General features: G+C 34.0%; 1 protein-coding gene and 1 long non-coding RNA gene across 13 annotated transcripts in view; one reads left to right on the top strand and one right to left on the bottom strand.

Annotated features, from left to right (window-relative positions):
* The window catches only part of Jnk (c-Jun NH2-terminal kinase), a 113,886-nt gene that overhangs the window by 66,706 nt on the left and 30,022 nt on the right, over window positions 1-17,158 (top strand).
* Window positions 1,374-16,928, bottom strand: LOC134200932 (uncharacterized). The gene is made up of 2 exons (XR_009976050.1): window positions 16,642-16,928; window positions 1,374-1,425 (listed from the first exon to the last, which is right to left on the bottom strand). It is a non-coding gene; the product is annotated as an uncharacterized LOC134200932 (long non-coding RNA).

Raw genomic sequence — 17,158 nt, 5'->3', positions numbered from 1 at the left:
TTTTAGGGCCCTACCCTGGTTAATTAACGATTTTGACTTAACCTAATCTTTCATTTTACTCTAGAGGCTGTTCTCATTTATTTTGGACACATTGGAAACCCAAATAAGAACAAAGAATTACAATTAGCAATCTAATCTCTATATTGTTTCAAGAGAAATCAATTTAGCAAAACAAATTTCTTTAATTTGACACCCACTGAACGCCCACGATGTAAAAAAGGCAACAAATCATTGAGTAATTCTAATTGAAAATGTTTTATTTTTAAGACCGAAAAGTCCTTACATAAATTAACTGAAATAATTTAGCAAAAGATTTTCTGTTTCGAAGACTCGAAAGGTAACTTTTTGTTATCTCTTCATCTGTAGGCGGATATATTTCGAGTTAGTCGCAAGGGCGGATCCAGCTTTGGCGCCAGGAGGGGGTCACATAATCAAATTTTCGATGCGCTCGTTCCCAAACGCTTGCCATCATACAAAGTTATTATATTATATTACATTAATTAAATATTGAAGGTATGTAGTTACATAAAATCTGTATAGTGACAAAATATATAAATAAAATCATTATGTTCAATTAGTGGTTCACCTAAGTCCTGGAACCAGCTCAGGGGGGGTCATGACCCCATGACCCCCCCCCCTGAATCCGCCGTTGGTTAGTCTTGCATTAATGAATACTAATGATGTGTTTATTTGAACTTTGAACGCAGGTGTAGACATTACAAGCGTCAATGCTGTCACTTATTTTGAGATATGAGCTCGGAGTCTCGTTTATATTGTACATAGACTGTTCCACCCTCAAACCGGGACGTATTACCATTTCGCGGCAGAAATAGAGGAGGTGGTACCGAAATATTGAAGCAGTAGCTTTCAATGTTGTTTCCCTTTATACATTGTTGACTAAATAGCTATAGTAATTCAAAGTGTGAAAGTAAGTCGTGATTGCAAGTCTTTACAGAGCAACTTTGGTTTTTTGTTTCATAATACATACTTAAGTTAAAAACAATTTTATGGAACTTTAATGCATCTATGTATATATAAAGGTTCGGATGCTGGTATCTGTGTTCTTAGTGCGAGTTTTGTAACGTTTTCGATAGCGTTAAAGTTAACTCAAACTTGTATGCAATTGGAACAGCGCCCCTAGCGGCAAACGTAGGCTAACGTTCCAAGTCCATACAAATTCGAGTTAACTTTTACGCTATCGAGAACGTTAAAAAACTCGCACTAAGCACACTACTCGTCACTGTTAATGCCAGACTAACGTTCGAACAACTTGGTGGCGTGAACAGGGAAACTTACTTACCGACCGGGCAAGGTATTTGACGGAAGTGACGTGACAGCAGAGCCGTATTACCGAGTCTAAAACGTAAACAGTCACAGAAAATCGATTCGAATTAAGTTTTCTTCTTTATAATTATCTTGCATTATCTGTGGATTCGGAAAAATTTTAAAAATTTTAAAGTAGAGATAGTGATCTTATTGTTGGATAGTTATTTTATTTTCTTCTTCAACTTTTAGATATGTTCCCGATATATATAATTTTTTTTTATTGAACAATTAAACGCTTATGTTTTATGTGAAATAAAATAGGACATTTACGTCCCGTAACGCAATTAATTGTCGTGATGGCGACGAACGCATAAAATTATTTATATTTTTATTAATGCTTTTATAAGATATAATTAAATCATCATATTATCGTTGACGGAATTTAATGTATTATTACTGATTATGATGTTGTTTCTTTCTATATAATGTACTATATATGGGACTAAAGCGACAATACGGTATGAAACAAAACCACTTGTCTATTGGTGACGTAATTGTCACAAAGTTCAAGACATCTAATTAACTTAAAAATTTGTACAGGTATCAAGGACAAATGGCGGCAATACATTAACATTGTAGCTTTGACCTAATATCGTAATCACAAAAAAAAACGGTTTTTACTTCGGATTGTTTATCAATGCTTTTCTTAAAAACTGAATTTCACTATTGTCATTCGTGTGCAAAACGTTGATTCCCAAACTAGTAAATGCCTGCCGCGCTTCTCAAATTTTTTTTTATTTCAAAATTTCTTTCTTCAAATCTACGATACAATAATATACAAACCTATAAAAAATGGTATTAACAAGATTTGATATCTAAATTACATCGTTTTAGGTAAAGCTTAAATTCAAACGCGTCTTTGAGATATAAACCTGACGTACATTCGTCAATGACACACCGATCAATAGAACGTATTTCTTGTGGACTTAGTATAATAATATAATAGTAGTTGTATAAATAAAATACAGGCTTGTAAAATGAACATTCGCTTTTATTCTAATTTTATCTATATCTATACTAATATTATAAAGAGGAAAAATTTGTTTGTTTGTTTGTTTCGAATAGGCTCCGAAACTACTGGACCGATTTGAAAAATTCTTTTTCCATTAGAAGCCGACATTGTCCCTGATGAACATAGGCTACTTTTTAATATTTTTTTTTTTGGTTTCATGTGTGTTTTAATGTTTCCGAAGCAAAGCGAGGGCGGGTTGCTATTATTATATAATTTAATTACAACTTGCCATGCATGATGCTAAAAGGCTGGAACGGATGAGAGGGTTTACTTGCAACCAACCTCCCCTCGATCTTCCTAAGGTCGTTTATTCATGCTATGCTAATTAGTACAACAAGGCTGCTGTTCATATAAAAATGTAGATTTTTCTGGCAGTCCGGCTCGGTCGTGTGTAGTGCCAAAACGCCTAGAGGTCAAACATGCCGCAGCACGGTGGTGCCATGGTGATACCGCACCCCTAATTGAACCGAACTCGCGTGTATTACATGATTTATGTAGTAAATGTTGTTTTAATTTACCGTGTAAACACGTGTGTCGATTGAATGTTTGTTACGGAAACAATGAGTGACGTTTTTTTTATATACAGCACCTATGTGCATAGCTGCTGAGTGCCCAATTTCAAGTCGTCGTGGCCTAAAAGATAAGACGTCCGGTGCAATAGTGTTGAAGCGATGCACCGGTGTTCGAATCCCGCAAGCGGGTACCAATTTTTCTAATGAAATACGTACTCAACAATTGTTCACGATTGACTTCCACGGTGAAGGAATAACATCGTGTAATAAAAGTGAAACCCGCAAAATTATAATTTGCGTAATTACTGGTGGTAGGACCTGTTGTGAGTCCGCGCGGGTAGGTACCACCGCCCTGCCTATTTCTGCCGTGAAGCAGTAATGCGTTTCGGTTTGAAGGGTGGGGCAGCCGTTGTAACTATACTGAGACCTTACAACTTATATCTCAAGGTGGGTGGCGCATTTACGTTGTAGATGTCTATGGGCTCCAGTAACCACTTAACATCAGGTGGGCTGTGAGCTCGTCCACCCATCTAAGCAATAAAAAAAAAAAAAGAACATCCTTACATAATATAAACATAATACTCGTATAAGTATTTCATTGAAGAGTGGGGCAGCCGTTGTAACTATACTGAGACCTTAGAACTTGTATCTCAAGGTGGGTGGCGCATTTACGTTGTGGATGTCTATGGGCTCCAGTAACCACTTAACACCAGGTGGGCTGTGAGCTCGTCCACCCATCTAAGCAATAAAAAAAAATATTAGAAAAATTGGTACCCGCTTGAGATTCGAACGCCGGTGCATCGCTCAACAACTTGTAATTAAAGTAGGGTTTTATTTAGTAATAACATCAACAGTACGATGTTTTTAATTGAACTTCAATCAAGTATACTCCATTCAAACAGCTGAAGGTGTTTTTTTGTTACGACATTTCTTTCCAAATTTTAAACTTTAAATAACCTGTCCAGTAAATTTGCAAAAATTGCACTTGAACCAAATAATCTAACGGCCGTCTGGTGTAGTGGTAAGCGACATAGTCACTACACAAGGGGGTCGCGGGTTCGAATCCCGCCAATGGAAGATATTTGTATGATAAATATAAATGTCTCTTCCAGGGTTATGGATGTATATTAAATATATGTATGTGTATAATAAAAATCTTACATTTATTTCCGTTACCTGGTACCTGTAACACAAGTTCTTTACGAACTTATCACGGGACCAGTTAACGTGGCGTGATTGTTAGTAAATATTTATTTAAAAAAAAAAATAAAAAAAATCTGTCACCCCTCGATACATACAAGTAGTTATCTTTCTACTCCGTATTTGTGTATATACGTCTCATTCACTGTTGCTCACACATTGTATTTTGCATTAGAAACGCAGCTGTGTCTACGTTATTGTCAATGTCACCTGTCGCGTGCATACTTATTGCGTTCAGTTTTAAATTGTAGTGTATGTTCTTTAAGAAGATTTGCATATTGCATTGCTTGAATGCCCCTGGTAAAATAACTCGTCACATGCATCTTTTTCATATACCGTTAGAGCGCACTAACTACGGGGCTAATGATATGTCTATTAAATTACCTAAGACCTACAATAAGCTTTATTCAGATATTTATATCTTTACAACATCCAAAACTATGTTCGAAACTGCAGTTCATGAGCTTAAGTTAAGTTAAGCTAAAGGTTTGTTATTGTTTGAATCTTTAAAATATTTACAAATTGAAAAATAATAATCTTTAAAGTATTTTGGGTGTTCTACAATTAACAATCAACGTTCATAATCAATTCGAGCGTCCATGTAAACCAACCACTTTATTACACTCACACGCACTTACACACATCGACAAAATTCATCTACCTATTTAACTGCCTTACCTTTCTTTACCTTAGTTGGACTACCTGTGTTCATTAATTATGTTAACATTTTTGGAAACATAATGTGTTTCTTCAATTGGCTCATGTTTGGGAAAACATCCTCTGTACCCTGTGTCTAGTTAAATGCTGTTGAAACATTGTTGATTAAATATGAATATTTAATAGTTGAATAAATGAATAAATATGAATATTTTCTCATTTCAAGTTGTCGCTTGTTATTCATTGTTCTTTCGCTATTCGAGGTTTGTTTGCTTTACGAGCGTCGATGAAAGTGTCTTTATTTGGCAAAGAGACTAGTCTAATAAACTTGTCTAAAATTATTTTGTTGATTTTTGTATTTTTTTTTTTTTTGGAAATTTAAAATTTTTTTAAAGGTACTTGTTTTTGAAATCCTTTAGTAATTTCTGCAAAATATGTCAGAATAAGTACAGCACAAAAAGGGTTAATTAAAAATAACTTAAATAACTCAACGTAATAACACGATTATATATCAATAAACAAAGACCAAACAGTTAAGTAAAATTTTCTCGTAATATGGACAAACTTTAGTGTTAGTTAATAGTTCGTCAGTAATGAAAAAAATTAGCGATTGAGACGCCGACTTAATATTGTCTCATCTTGTCAACGATATTCACCTATACGGACCTTTATAACCACTTCACACATGGTGAGCCATGTGCTTGTTCACCCATTTGCCTAATAGTAATGTAAAAAAAAAATATTATACATAAAATGTATCAAATTTTTTGTGATAATGAATCCATGATCGAATTAGGATAATTCGAACGAACGCTTATCTCTATAATGGTTTATGATGAATTATACCTTATTATTAATATATTTCGACTGTCCCTACGTACAGTATCGAAACTGAAAATTTGCGATTTTTTTTTATGACACTAAGATATTTCTTTTTATGTATATTTTCACACAAAAAAGAGAAAAAGCTATAAAATACATATCAAACCATGTTTTCAATGAGTATAATATCGATACTTAACAAATCATTCAGCGTAAAAAATCGAATGTTTAATTTCGGTACTATACGCGGATACAAGAAGCGTGCGTGCAGGACGAAACTACCGCTTTCGTTGCTATACGCGGTGCTGCGCGCGCCCGCGCGTTCCGACGCAATTTTGAAGTAATGTGGTTCTAACGGAAAACTGATATGTATATTAACAGATTTATTAATTCCGAGTGCATGATGTTTATTTTTTCCTTGTTTTTTAATCTGATTTCCTTAACAATATTCTGTGATTAATTAAGTTTACCTCAAAAACAATGTTTTTTAAAGTAAATGTCATTCACCCGAAGTATACTATCGAAAGTCCCAAATTCGATTTTGTACGTCGATTAACATTTTTTTTGGAGTATCGAAAGTGACACTTTCGATATTATTCGCTGATGTTTAATTTCCTTGTGTAATCGAATCTGGTACATTCATTATTATACGCGGGTATATTTGTCAATGAGCCTATCGAAAATACCACTTTCGATGATTTCATTCGGAATTATATTCTTTTTATTTTTATATTCGATATATCTACTATAGAATATTACTTTTCTTAAAATCAATTTCTATGTTTTATTAATTTATGTTATAACATATCAACAGAACTATATTTTTTACAAATCAATTTCTGTTTTATTAACTTATTTGATACATGGACACTATTATAGTTTCTCCTAATGTGGCCATACCTAGTGCCGCGTCACTTATAACTGAATCGAACTGAACTGAACGTGAGTCTTCACTTATAACCTTGTTGGAAGGTGACTCGTCATCTACAGTTAAAAAAAGAAAATCTACCTTTAAAGTTAACCCAAGCAAAAAAAGAAAAGGAAGAAAGGAAAAGGTGCAAAGACAACTGGATAGATGTTAAAAGAAAAATTGTAGTGAATACTGGTCAACAATATATTAACAGGAATGAAAAGGTACATAATAAAAAAGGAATGGGACCGATTTATAAAGCAACTTGTAAATTAAACTGCTGCGAACATTTTAATGAAACAGCTCGTCAGAAAATTCATACAAGTTTTTGGCAATTGGCTGACCATGCTAAAAAATTGAATTTTATTAACAAATTTACCAAAAAGTAAACAAGCGCCGTTTTACCACTGAAAGTACATTTAGAAGACAGTTTACCACTCAGTATTTCTTACCAGATCCAGTCGAAAATCAAAACTATCCCTGCGAATATAGACGTGTTAGTCTTAAAACTTTATTGAACACTTTGTCGATTACGGATCAATTCGTCCGTACTGCTCATCAAAAACTAAATCAGGAAGGTATCACTTTACCAGATAACAGATGAAAGCAACCATATAGTTAAGATAGATTCTAATATTATTCAAAGTGTATCTGATCATGTAGCCACTTTGCAACCAGTTGAATCCCATTACACCCGAAAAAATAGTAGCAAGCTTTATTTAGATAACAACTTATCAATGAGAAAAATGTTTTCTTTATATAATGGGTGGGAAAATCTTCATTTCTATAATAACAAAGCGCAAACTTTACGCCAGTATATATGTGACCAATGCCACAGTTTCTCTAACGAAAACTCTCCAACTGAGGAGCAAATTAGCGCCTATAACAAACATAATTATTGAGACTAAAACTTTTGCTAGAGACTTTAAAAATAATGATAAAATTATTGCTCAAAAGTGGTCTGAAACAGTTGTGCCACATTAGATTTCCAGAAATTTTTGAGTCGTCCTCATGGTGACGTGGGATTGATTATTTTATTATAAACGGAAGCTCTGTGTGTACACTTTAATTTTATTCGATACTGGAAAGAAGGAAGAGGCGTGTTATATGTAGACAGAGTGCACAGGCAAAAGGGGAGCAAATGAAGTAAGCAGTTGCTTACTTCATTTTGCTAACAGAAAAGTAAAGTAAGGTGCCAAGGAATTTCTCTTTTGGTCCGATAATTGCGCGGACCAAAGCCCGTAACCGAATAATATACTCTTTATATATGTATCTGGCAAAATAATATAAAATCGATATTACTCATCGCTTTTTAGAGCAAGGGCACACGCAGAACGAAGGAAATCTAAATGAACTGATATACATACACCCCAGATCAATGATTTGCGTTAGTGCGTTGGTGTAAAACTAATAAAACCCCATATAATGTAGTGGAAATGACTCAAGATGACCTTTTTAATTTTAAAGCTTTATTGGATGATCGCAAGTGGAAAAAAGATATTAGAAACGAAAATATGAAGTGGAATTTATTTTTATTAAAGAAATTAGTGTGCGTAAAGATGATCCAAATTGTTTATATTTTAAATACAACCTTAAAGATAATCCTTCATGCTTAAACACCAAAATAGAAACAAGAAGTCATGGAAGAAGGCAAGTAATTAATATCGAATTAAATAAATTGTATAGTCAAACATTACCATTACCTGAAGCCAAATACATATAAGGATTTAATTCATTTAAGTAACACTGGAGTCATACCCAAATAATATTATAGTTATTATAAGAATTTGAAATATAGCAGGAACACATTTGAAGAAGACTGACGATTTAGACTAAATACAATATTACAGTTATCCTACAGTCTGTACTTACCTGAATCTGTTATGTTAACTGCTTTAGTTTAATTTTTAAGACGTCCCTTTTTAAAACTCCCCTTTATTCAGTATTTAAATTTTTTATGATTATTTATAGAAGAAATTATAAGGAATGTTTATTTTAATAAGAATACTAAATCATTATTAATATTACTCTAAGAAATGCGAATGTTATTGGATTTTAAGTTAATTTAAAGCTTTTATTTTGTTTAGTTTTTACTTTGTAGAATTAAGTATGTTCATATTTTATTCAAAGAAGTTTGTTATTTCTATATTTTATTTTTAACTAACTGAAGAATAAAAGTGTGTTTCATTTGATATCATTATATTAAACGTAAATCTGTGATTGCAATATTAGTTATGAATTTTATTGATTTCATTTTATAAATTAAAATGAAATCAATTAAAACCTTAGTAAACTAAACTTGCCTTCGTTTTAATTAAAATCGTTTTACAGGCCAAGTATCGAAACGTATAAAATACTTTGACGTACTGTATCGAAAGTGACACTTCCGATAATTTCTTAATTTAAATGTACAACGTAAAATATCGAAAGAGTCACATTCGATAATTTTGATAAAATAGTTCCCAAGTAAATAATCGAAACGGGCCGTTTCGATTGTTCACGCTAATTGATTAACGTAGTAAAGTATCGAAACTAACATTTCTCAAAAACTATGAAGAATTTGGGATAAAATGACATATACATTTAACTGCCAGTAAAAGTTTACCATATATCTGAAATTATTTGCAGATAGGCCAATAAATGACAATTTGGTACACAAAATTAACTTCAAAGTGCTCTCCTGTAAAGTACCATTTTTCAATTTCGATATTATACGTAGGGACAGTCGATTTATATGATTATACCTCTGACGTTTGGTCGTAACATCGTGAAACTTTTTGACTTCGAATCTAAATAGGGCCAGGTGGTAGCACCTACAGACTCTGGAATCGTTTGTCGCATTCACGAGAACGAAGTTGGAAGTGTCATGTTCCACGGACAATAGAAACTGCGGCCGTCACAATACAATGCGACGCCTTCTCAATGCCGATCGCAGAGCTGTCTATTCAAGGAATACGTGTTTACTTTACATTATTCGAAATGTGTCCGTGAATAGTTTTTTGAAGTGAAACTTCTTTAGGATCGTTGTGATTTCAAACTCGATGAAACGAAAAAATAAGTCCATAGAGACACAAACACACAAATGTATAGGATTCAGCCGGCGAGAGGATGAGATAGAACACATTAGATCTATGAGATTTTTTAATACTGACGTGTGTATGAAACCTCTTGTAGTGAATTTTAATTTAGGATTATACGTGAAGTTAAAATATCAATTCACAGAGGGCGCTACCTCATACTATAAAAAATGGTTTACAATTATTTACTAATTACAAAATTTTACATATACTTAGACATGTAGGATAATTGTATTTTAATTTTTGAAGGTTTCACTTCTACCACGTGTGAATTGTACACATGTATTTTTATTTCTTGTTTGTTTCGTCCATTGAACACTGAGCATATGGGCTTAGTTTTCTGCTCCAATTTTTCGCGGCAAAATTCGAAATTATGTCAGCTGAAAAGTGAGGCAGTACGAATTCAAATGGAATTATATGAGGTGAGATATCTCACCTGACTAAGAAGTCAAGTGATGAAAATTCACTCAGATTTCAATAAAGTTATTGGAAGAATACGAGAATCGAAGCGCAGCGATTTTGTTTTGATTATCCATATTTTACAGTTTCACAGATGCTAAAGGGCTTAAAAGCCACTTAATTATTACGCGTTTAAGTATAAAAAAATATCTAGAATTGATACAATAAAATAATTCACGCTACTTGACACCTGACGTTTCGCGTTTGCGATTCGGTAGTAGATTTAGCGAAGCGCCGCTCTTGCTATGGCTGGTGTTTGCAAATCAAGCTAAGCCCGTGAGCTCACCTACTCGTCCGATCGCAACTGGAATAGCCTCTTAGGCTACCAGCAAATAGGTAGGGAAAAAATCCCCAACGTTTATAGGTTGAATCAAATTCATATGCCACAGAATTTGGTTTATCTCTGAGTGTCTTATTCAAGAGATCGCTGGAATTTAATTAGTTCAGTAATGCAGACCGACTCACAGTTCACTTTATCATCGGTTACCGACGCTTATAGACATTAGATTATTGGAATTTTTGATTTCTTATTAACCAAGATGGCGCGAAATATAATATATCTCAGTTAATCTTATTGTAGTCGCCTGGTTTTCTTACACACCTCAATATTCCATTGGTAAGGCTTTCGATCGCTGCAGAGGTATCTCTGCCTATTGTACCATACGATCGATTTCCGGTTTGCGTCAGTAGTCTTAAGGTATTTGGTCTAATATCTTGAATGTACTTGTTCATGTGATTCACGTGTGTTAGCAACTAACAATACATACACACTGCTCGCAGTGAGTAGTCAAGAATATCGAATGTCGAAGGAAAGTAGTCTAGTTGGTTACACAAAGAATTTTTATATTTTAGGGTGCGGTGATTAGTTGACAATATTAACGCCTCCTGATATCCATAGTAAAAAAAAAAAGTTAAACCATAACACAGAAGAAAATCCACGAGGAATTCCTTTGACGCGCATACGATCGGAGCTGTTGAAAATAGAATATTGAACTCAGACACAAAACTATTCATGACGAAAATGCAGTGCCGTATTTCGTGTTTAAATGGACTGGTCCGGTGGGACCCGTCCACGGTAGTAGCTTCTACATACAAACCAGCTGTGTCAATATTGCCACTGCATTATCCAGTCATTGGAGCTTATTGCACATTTGAGAATTACCTGAAATATATACTAGGGGGGCTTTCTCTTAAAGCGGAGTTGACTTTAGATAAATATTCTACATTACAAGTCTTCATTCGTGATTTAAACATGTCAGAACATAGTCATAGCATCTATATCAGTTAGGACTAGAATCGCCGGTGTAGAAATACATTATACAGGGTCTCATTAGATATTAATTAAAATTTGAACTAATATAGTATTCTAAACCACGCCAGTGCTCTCTTTACCTGCTCTACTACTCTACCTGGTGTTGAGAGTAATTTCTATGGATACCGATTTTATTTCGATGAACCTTTTCACAATTAGATACACATTATTTATGGCTTACATAGCAAGTATGCAATCTCCAGTACCGTAAAAAAAGTACGATAAAAACAAAAGATAAATAACTACTTAGTTTACATTTTTCTTTTGTGTCGATTAATTTCGGTCTGGGAAGTTTATAGCGAACGTCGTGAAATAAAATCAAAAAGGGTTTTCCAATATTTCATGACAATATGAGAAGTCAAACTTTTATCTGTAGATATTGAGAAACTTTGGCTGTAGCAGGAATGGAGAGAACAGAACCATCGATTCAACAAAGATCGAACAGTATTTTAAATATTTGTAGATCACTTCTCAATATCCAAATAGCAATTTTTCTTTTCGAACAATTACAGGTTTTAGTAGCGAAATATCAAATTACAATGAAATAAACGCTTAATTAAAGTTTAAAAAAAAGATTTGATTGGTTTGCCAATTCCATCCCTCCTTTTAGGGGCAAGTCATCTCAATAATTCAAAAAGAATAGGTAGAGATAATAAGCTACCACACACTATTAAATGTAGGACCAAAATACTCATAATACAAAATACTATTATAGTATTTTGGTGTTTTTCTGGAGTATTTTGTGGAGTATTTTGGTGGACTGCCATTAGCAAAATAATGCTGAGCGAACCCTCCCAGAATGAGGTATAATTAGAACAATATTTCATAATGATAAAAAATCACGAATTGACGTGTAATTACATTTTCCACCTACATTAAATTGGCTTTAAGCGAGATTTTCCGTAAATAAATTATCATGGCAACACTTTTCGTGTCGAACAGCCTTCAGCGTTCCGATTGCTTATCGCCATCCTCACTGGCTAATTGGGTTGAGGAACCCTTAAAGGGCTAAATGATACCCAAATAATTCTCACAATATTGTTGAGCCACTGACTTATACAGACTTGATGCCAAATGTAGCAATTGCGTTGGTATTATCTTTTTTTGCGAAAGGATAGGTATTACCTAGAGACCTTACTTTTTTTCGTTCATAAATGAGATAACGCGGGTATGCGACATTTTTCACGTCACTGCTATCCTAACTTCCCAAACTTCCCAAATCTTCAACTTATTTATCTAACTCCCTCTGTTCGGCCTGAGTTCTATTTTGAGCACGGGCGATAAGCTATGTTGTGTGCCATGGTGGTCTAATACCATAATATTGTCGTAGAATAAGCTTAGTGTTCTCCCTCTACACAAACTCGGATTGATAGTATAGAGCTTGGGCATTACGCAACCCTTATAAAAGTGCTCATTTATGTAATATAATAATGCTATTCTTTCAACGTAGTAGTCATAATTTGTGAACTAATCGAAGGTACACGTGTATAGGTTATTTGTGTAATATAATAATGCTATTCTTTCAATGTAGTGGTTATAATTTGTGAACTAATCGAAGGTACACGTGTATAGGTTATTTGTGTAATATAATAATGCTATTCTTTCAATGTAGTGGTTATAATTTGTGAACTAATCGAAGGTACACGTGTATAGGTTATTTGTGTAATATAATAATGCTATTCTTTCAATGTAGTGGTTATAATTTGTGAACTAATCGAAGGTACACGTGTATAGGTTATTTGTGTAATATGATAATGCTATTCTTTCAATGTAGTGGTTATAATTTGTGAACTAATCGAAGGTACACGTGTATAGGTTATTTGTGTAATATAATAATGCTATTCTTTCAATGTAGTGGTTATAATTTGTGAACTAATCGAAGGTACACGTGTATAGGTTATTTGTGTAATATAATAATGCTATTCTTTCAATGTAGTGGTTATAATTTGTGAACTAATCGAAGGTACACGTGTATAGGTTATTTGTGTAATATAATAATGCTATTCTTTCAATGTAGTGGTTATAATTTGTGAACTAATCGAAGGTACACGTGTATAGGTTATTTGTGTAATATAATAATGCTATTCTTTCAATGTAGTGGTTATAATTTGTGAACTAATCGAAGGTACACGTGTATAGGTTATTTGTGTAATATAATAATGCTATTCTTTCAATGTAGTGGTTATAATTTGTGAACTAATCGAAGGTACACGTGTATAGGTTATTTGTGTAATATGATAATGCTATTCTTTCAATGTAGTGGTTATAATTTGTGAACTAATCGAAGGTACACGTGTATAGGTTATTTGTGTAATATAATAATGCTATTCTTTCAATGTAGTGGTTATAATTTGTGAACTAATCGAAGGTACACGTGTATAGGTTATTTGTGTAATATAATAATGCTATTCTTTCAATGTAGTGGTTATAATTTGTGAACTAATCGAAGGTACACGTGTATAGGTTATTTGTGTAATATGATAATGCTATTCTTTCAATGTAGTGGTTATAATTTGTGAACTAATCGAAGGTACACGTGTATAGGTTATTTGTGTAATATAATAATGCTATTCTTTCAATGTAGTGGTTATAATTTGTGAACTAATCGAAGGTACACGTGTATAGGTTATTTGTGTAATATGATAATGCTATTCTTTCAATGTAGTGGTTATAATTTGTGAACTAATCGAAGGTACACGTGTATAGGTTATTTGTGTAATATAATAATGCTATTCTTTCAATGTAGTGGTTATAATTTGTGAACTAATCGAAGGTACACGTGTATAGGTTATTTGTGTAATATGATAATGCTATTCTTTCAATGTAGTGGTTATAATTTGTGAACTAATCGAAGGTACACGTGTATAGGTTATTTGTGTAATATAATAATGCTATTCTTTCAATGTAGTGGTTATAATTTGTGAACTAATCGAAGGTACACGTGTATAGGTTATTTGTGTAATATGATAATGCTATTCTTTCAATGTAGTGGTTATAATTTGTGAACTAATCGAAGGTACACGTGTATAGGTTATTCGTGTAATATAATAATGCTATTCTTTCAATGTAGTGGTTATAATTTGTGAACTAATCGAAGGTACACGTGTATAGGTTATTTGTGTAATATGATAATGCTATTCTTTCAATGTAGTGGTTATAATTTGTGAACTAATCGAAGGTACACGTGTATAGGTTACTTATTGATAATAGCCGCAGAATCGGCGTACAGATTTACCCGGCTACCCCGGGTCAATTAGGTTATTCGTTAATGTACACTTATTGCGCCCGAATCCGGTTGGATTTCGAACGAAAAACTTGGATTAGATCAGAATCAGTAAGGTCGTAAATCGCTTTTATGTTGTCGACCTTTGAATTTTGTTAGGCCGTTTCGTAGCGATTACATTACCTTATTAGCATTTATTTCTTTATTCATTTTATTCGGGGATGTTTTTGCTGAGCGTATAATTTATGTTATTAGTGTTTTATTAGTGTATTGAGATCGAAATGATATATTGAAATGCTACGCTACGATATAGATTGTAGATAACTGAGTAGTTTTACCTATCGGTGTCTTATTGTTTGCAATGAAAACGGACCACTCTACGGGATAGTTACTGTTACTACCAAAGTCTAATACGACCCATTGATCAGAAGTAAACAAAGAATCTTATATCGTAACATGTGTTCGATTGTGAATCTAAAGATATGTGTTACGACACCTTAGTACTATTTGTGCTGGACTTATTTCCCAACATAAATCTTCCTTTAACTATCGTTGAGACTCAATCCTCAGACAAAGCCATCAGAAATTCCATTTTTAAGGATAAGATTGAACTGAAAAGCGATAGGTGCTACAGTTGACAAATAATTGATTCCTTAACCAATTATCCCTAATTGGCAGTGTTCTCGTCTTTTTTTTTTATTGCTTAGATGGGTGGACGAGCTGACAGCTCACCTGGTTTTAAGTGGTTACTGGAGCCCATAGACATCTACAATGTAAATGCGCCACCCACCTTGAGATATAAGTTCTAAGGTCTCAGTAAAGTGACAACGGCTACCCCACCCTTCAAACCGAAACGCATTACTGCTTTACGGCAGAAATAGGCGGGTTGGTGGTACCCACCCGCGCGGACTCGCAGAGGTCCTACCACCGGTAATTACGCAAATTATAATTTTGCGGGTTTCATTTTTATTACACGATGTTATTCCTTGACCGTGGAAGTCAATCGTGAACATTTGTTAAGTACGTATTTCATTAGAAAAATTGGTACCCGTTTGCGGGATTCAAACACCGGTGCATCGCTACATACGAATGCACCGGACGTCTTATCCTTTAGGCCACGACGACTGCCCATATCCATGAACTAAAGATACCAAACAGCTACCTCTAGTCAATGAACATTAACTAATTACATCCGAGCTATTCGACGGGTTTTAAAATCGAGCCAAACGCTCTAAGCCAAGGCATTTCTATTCTCAACTTGTTACAAATTTTCCAACTGAGACCCTCATTTAACGTCTACCACAAAAAGCACTCAAAATGCTTTTGTGACTGCACACGCGTTATGGAATTGGCATGATAGAATATGCTTCTCATAAAATTGGCTGGAAGGTGAACTCGCCCTCGGGCCGCGACACGGATCGTTTACCTTTGCTTATATATTATTATATAGATTGGGGGAGCGAGCCCCTTCCTGCACGAGATGGCTTGCAAAATTGCAAACCTAAGGGTATTCCTTATTTTTTCATTATTCGAGTTTTATATTCGGATAAAATTATATACGGCCATAGCTATCATAATAATTGTAGATAGACATGCTTTAACAATAACCGACTACAAATACGAAAAAAAAGATATTCCAAAACAAATTAATATACACTAAAACAATAATATATTGATATTGAGTTATTCATATATTTGTCGCGCACGTACTTTTACGTACTTAATGCAAATTTAAGTCTTATATGGTTTTCTCATGGATAACATTATCAGAACTGAACTAAATTGAAATGGGACCACACGGGAAGCGTCAGCTTTCTAATAAAGAAAGAATCGTCAAAATCGATTTACCCAGTCAAAAGTTGTGAGGTAACAAACATTAAAAAAAAAACGAAGTTCAGTCGAATTGAGAACCTCCTCTTTTTTTGAAGCCGGTTAAAAATAAATTTAAGGTTTTCGATGAAAGGATGAGATTCTGCTAAAATGTACAACGTCGACCTAAAGGAGCTTAATTGATATTATTCCTCTTACTGTTATTATATTTCAACTAGAACCTGCTTATACTTAAATAATCCTACTATCATACCTACAGCAGAATTACAAATCATAAAATCTTGTCTGTGAAAGGGAGTACCTTAATAGATTCAGCAATTGATCTTCTCACGTGTGAAGTCTTTGTGAAGGGGAGCGGTGACGACATCAGTGACGTCATCAGGATGAATCTGCGAAATTTGAAAGATCTACCATAAACCATTTCGTGGTGAATGTAATGTAATGAAAAATATTGAAATGACAATTGGAATTTGTAGTGTGACGAATAGGTTTAAAAATTTACTTGTTGACAAATCTCTCAATTATTATTATGAGGAAGCTTCTATTATCTGATGAGACTTATGAGCATATGACGGCATGTGATCTAATCGGTGGGGCACAAAAAGTACTGGAGTGGAGACCTCGTACAAACAATGAGGTGGACGGACGACCTGGTCAAAATAATAAGTTTGAAGTCGTCGTGGCCTAAAGGATAAGACGTGCGGTGTATTCATATGTAGCGATACACCGGTGTTCGAATCCCACAAGCGGGTACCAATTTTTTTAATGAAATACGTACTTAACAATTGTTCACGATTGACTTCCACGGTGAAGGAATA

The sequence above is a fragment of the Bombyx mori genome, chromosome 3, assembly GCF_030269925.1.
Source record: "Bombyx mori chromosome 3, ASM3026992v2".
In the NCBI taxonomy this organism is placed as follows: Eukaryota; Metazoa; Arthropoda; class Insecta; order Lepidoptera; family Bombycidae; genus Bombyx; species Bombyx mori.
The sequence above is the reverse complement of the archived record's forward strand: the minus strand, read 5'-3'. Positions and strand labels throughout refer to the sequence as shown.